Source organism: Gobius niger (genome assembly GCF_951799975.1).
Source record: "Gobius niger genome assembly, chromosome: 11".
NCBI lineage: Eukaryota > Metazoa > Chordata > Actinopteri > Gobiiformes > Gobiidae > Gobius > Gobius niger.
This window is the reverse complement of record NC_136862.1, coordinates 34,913,313-34,918,570: the sequence shown is the minus strand read 5'-3', so window position 1 is coordinate 34,918,570 and position 5,258 is coordinate 34,913,313.

Sequence of the window (5,258 nt, the reverse complement as noted above, 5' to 3'; positions counted from 1 at the left end):
CCACAAAACCGCACATCACTGTTGCCACACATGGAGCTGCACATCATGGAGGAAGGGGAGAAAGTCACAGACAGTTCCGCTGCATATAGTAACTTTATTGTCTGGCAATGTGGTGTTTTGGGACCTGGCGTTAGAATTGTTATAGCGTCAAGTTGTGTGTGGAAAATAAGAGATCGTTTCTTGGATCCCTTCGGATCAGATCCATTTTCAAACGACTCGGTGCAGCGTAACTCACATAGGCCTGAAAGTGCACATGCGCAGAAATTAACAAGGGGCGAGCGTGCACAACGGCCTTACGTAAGCATATCACCAGAATGATTGACAATTAGGAGGACCAATAGTCTTGATGATCCACCCGGAAATAGAACATCCTCCGCTATACCTTTACGTTTTATCCTACTGTTGCTACAATTGTCAACATACAATCAACAGAATTTTGCAGCACTGGCAAACAAGGAGGTTTTACCTTTTCATATCATTAACACAGCATGCTAATAAACAATAGTGATAAATGTAATTAGTAGGTATTGTTATTTATCATAACAATTGTCATTCTTGTCATTATCAGTGAATGTCCTATTTCATATTATAGTCATATTGGACTTTATAATCTGCCATCTTGCCACTTCCGTGTTGTCATGACCATCCACTATTTGTTATCGATATTAGAACAATGACATGTCCCTGTCTAGTGAGGTGGTGTTAAAAAGCCAGAGTGTGTAGTGGCCTGCTGAGAGGGGGTGGAGGCCCCGCCCAGCTGCCCTGACTAGTTGACTTGGTGGATGATGTTTACCTCCTATACTGTGTGATGTGTTAGAAGGACGAGGCTTTTCGTGCCTGTCGTGAGGGGGGGGGGGGGCCCTCAGATCCATGTCTCGCCCCTAAGTTACTATTGTGTAGTTTGAGTCGTTATAGCAACGTCAACTGAACAGCAGTTAGAGTGTGGCTTCTATAATTTGGACAGCTTGATGGTACCCAATTGAAATCTTTCAATTAGAACTTGATTTAACTTGTGATTAATCGGCAAAAATATATCTATAAAAATATATATCTATATATTCATTGTAGTGACTTTTAAGATTACATTTTGTCATACGTTGCAAGAACCATTTCTGTGTATTTCCTTTTAAATGTTTGATATTATTAAACTCCTTGATTTCCACTGGCAACTTATTCCATAATCTTGTTCCCGATGCTGAGACAGAAAAGATTTGTCTTTTCTGTATAAACATAGACTTGAAGCACATGTTATGTCTTTGTTTATAAACACCTTCATTTTCAATAATGTAAAGTACAATTATAGTTTTGTTAACAGTTAATACAGAAAATAACAGCTTTAGATTATTGACCATAAGCTAAATGAATGAAACCTTAATCAATGGTAATTTACAGTACTTGTTATCTGTAAATATGGGAAAAGTCCTGCATCAGGTCAATGACAGTGCAATGTTATTTACGCATCAGTTAAGTTACTTTAAATATAAATACAGTATAGCATACTTCCCCGTACCTATCCGTGAAAAGCTCTCTTTGAACCAAGTATGGTACATATTGATCTGTATAAAACTCTATTTTTCTATATACAAGTATTTCCACTTAGTACAGCAGAACTAAAGACTGATACAACTGGAATAAAAATACACAAACAATATACTGCAAATATGCTATAGTTATAGAGTGCTATAGTTAAGATGAAATAAAGATATGACTTTTTTAAAGGTAAAGGTAATTACTTTCTTTTTTACATGACGTAATAAATATTTTGGGGAACACTTTATAATGTTACATGAAGTCATGCATGAATAACATGAAATTATGCATGAATTAATGCATGATTTCATGATATCATGACTCATCATGAGTTAACATGACTTCATGTTCTTTCATACATGACTTCATGTATTAATTAAGTACCTACTGTAATGAATTCATGAGAAAATCTTGTTAATATATCATGATCTTAGAATCACAATGAATTCATTAAAACATTTAGATTTTTTAACAAAAACATTAACTAATCATATTTTTGAACTTTTTGTATGAATATCATGATCATCATGATTTTTAAGAAAATGGATTTTCATATATACCTTAATATACCACTTACTGCTGTAATGATTAGCTAATCCTTAGTTCATTCATACATTCATGATGATTGTGTCCCCTGTACTAAAGTGATGCACTTTAATGCTTTGGACAAACTTGTACAAGAGTACAAACGTGCTGTATTTTGAACATATTCCATCATGAACAAGTCTTAATAGAAGTTTTTAAAAAGTTAAGCATAAATGTAAGCAATAGGCAGTGTTTAAGTTGATGTAAGTGAAATGTAATGGACAAAACATTCACTTAATTTAAACTCTTAATGGTTTGTGCACAGTTATAAATTGCAATGTCTATGATGTTCGTGTTTGTTTTGTCCTTTGTCCTGGTTATGTCATGTCTGTTGTTTAAGTTCATGTTTTTCTGCTATTTAGTCATTCTGTTTTTTTTTTAAATCTTACCTTTTGTTTCTCGTTTCAGACTTCCTTCCTGCCCTTCCCTGTTTCCCCGCCTGTGTGATTACCTTCCTCTTCCCTAATGTGTCACACCTGTTGTCTTTGCCCATGCCGCCCCTTTAGTATATATTGTCTGAGTCTCCCCCTTTGTCTTTGTCAGATTAGGTGTGTTTAAGATGAAGTGCGCCGGAGAAAGGCGCCTTGAATCAAGTCGGACATGTTTCCAAAGCACAAATAAACGAGAACAGGAAGTTGCACTGTTGTTTACGTCGGGTAGTGGGTTTTGTACACGATCGCCATGGCTGAGGCAAATGCCTATGCGTTCCTATTCGCAGAAGAATTAGAATATGAAGAACTACTGTTCATCCACGGCAACGAGTTTGGAAGGAGGAGGTAACGTAACGGCGACAGAAAATAAATATGTTGTACAATTTAATAATATATTGTTAATGCTCAATTGTTATTATCAAGGATCCCCAAAATATCAAATTATTATGAGGACGTTGTACCCCTCTACAGCATCAATGATTTCAGGAGTCACTTCAGACTCTCAAGGGTGCAAGTGGAGGAACCCTTGGCCTACAACTGTTAATCCCATAACTTGTTTATGCCCATTCATAACATCTGCTGTGTCCTTAGGAACTCTTAATCAGTTTGGCTCCACATTATAACAACAGACAAAAATCCCAATAAGATCGAGTGTGCTTTCCTGCCTCGTGTGCTCATCGAACACGCCTTTGGACTACTTCAAACCAAATTCCGCAGACTGAAATGCCTCCATCACAAGAACATCACTTCAATATCATCAACCATCACCACATGCTGCATTCTCCATGACATTTGTTTAGAGCAAGAAGACGGCGTGGAGATGCTGAGGACACTGTAATGGAGGACGCAGATCATCATGGGCAACAAGATCATACAGCAAAGAACATCCGTGATAACATTAGCAATAACCTATAAGGCATCCACCCATCCCATAACCTTTCACTTTGTATTCTACATTTAATGTGTGATTATGTGAGCTTGTGTGCAGGATGCCACAGGATGATGCACATTATGAGATAATTGTGTTCATCATCAAGACTTCTGCTGTGCCTCCACGTGGCAGCTCATGGAAACTGATATACTGAAATATACTCAGGCTAATCAGCAGGGGATCTCGGAGTTCAGTGGTCCCCACTTCACTTTATTTATTTTATTTCATGTCCCCGATAGGGCAATTAGTTTTGCAGCACAAGATACATAAAAATAGATACATAAAAACAGACAAGAACAATAAAAATGCATTCATTCACCAGTTCAGACAAGATGCCGAAGTGCAAAACCATACAACAGAACAAGAGAATACAACAACTTTTTTTCCCTCACACTGAATTTGGTGCCTGTAAACTCCTTTTATACTCAGCGTTTAGAGTGGAGATGGCTACAGGTATGAAGGAATTTGCCCCAGAGGCAAAGAGCCAACCACTGCACCCAATTTGGGACATGCCATTGACAAACTGAACTTCATACACATACACACATACACACATACACACACACACAGCTTTTATTTATCATTTAAATCTTTAAGGAGATGAATTATTTCATTTTGTTGTTGAGATATTGGGCCAGATCTTGTGACTGATGTCGCAGTTCAAGGCGAGGCTCCGAACCTGCACGCACACCATGCATGGGCCAAGGTTTGCTCCCAATAGCTAGAGGGCGTCACTCTAAAAAACGGAGGTGGACTGAGGTGTGGCCTGCAAGCCCCACGAACCATATAAGGACTAGCTCAATAATAATAATAATAATAATAATAATAATAATAATAATAATAATAATAAAAATAAAAATAAAAATAAAAATAAAAATAAAAATAAAAATAATAATCCCCAGGAGGCACCCAGCTTTAATAATCATTCCCTTGAGTTGTGCTCTACAAATAAATTTGCCTTGATCAATATTTAAAGGCTAATGACTACAAATTTAGAGCCAACAGCGAGCCAATGAGACACTTGTGTGTGGCTACAAATAGGCAAGGCCCACCAAACCAAAGCGCGGAGTCAATTCAACCTGGATAGACTCAAACAGACAAAAGCAGTGATTAGGAAGATTTATTGACATGTATATTAGTTTTGGCGATCAGACCCCGGCGGTAACATCGATGTATGAAAGTCAGTATGGATGAACAGCTTGTAGTTAGGGATGTTTCCCCCGGAGACTGGACACTGGTGGTGGTATGGAAGACCCGTGAAGCCGCAGCAGGAGGAAGCCGTGGATGGAAGAGGCGGAGATGGGGTGGAGGCAGGTTTACATTGAAAATACATGGAGGACGCGCCTCAGGGAGCGTCAAAATATCCTGCAGCGAGTCACGCGCCTCCTGTGCGGCGAGTTTTGAAGCTTTCCGCGCGTGGTGAGCTTATGACGCGCCTCCAGGGCGTCCAGTGCGGCCCACGCTAGAGTTGGGAAATGTTGAACTTTTTGGAGAAATTTGCGAGCGTCGACCAATCAGGAGCTTTCCCCAACAGTGACGTACGTTGTAGCTGAGTCACCGGGACAGATTCTATGCCGGCCGAGAAAAAAAAAAAATGAAAACAAGTCACAGGGGTTTAGCTTCATTGTGAACCGGAGCTACAGCCGCTCTGGGACTTTTACACCGACACACTTCAGTGTTTCTTTACCTAAACACCCGGGATTAAAAGCGGCGACAAGGAAACTTATTTCAGAGGCTGAATCTGCGCTGGGAATGTGTTTGGGCCTCGAGGCTGACGATGA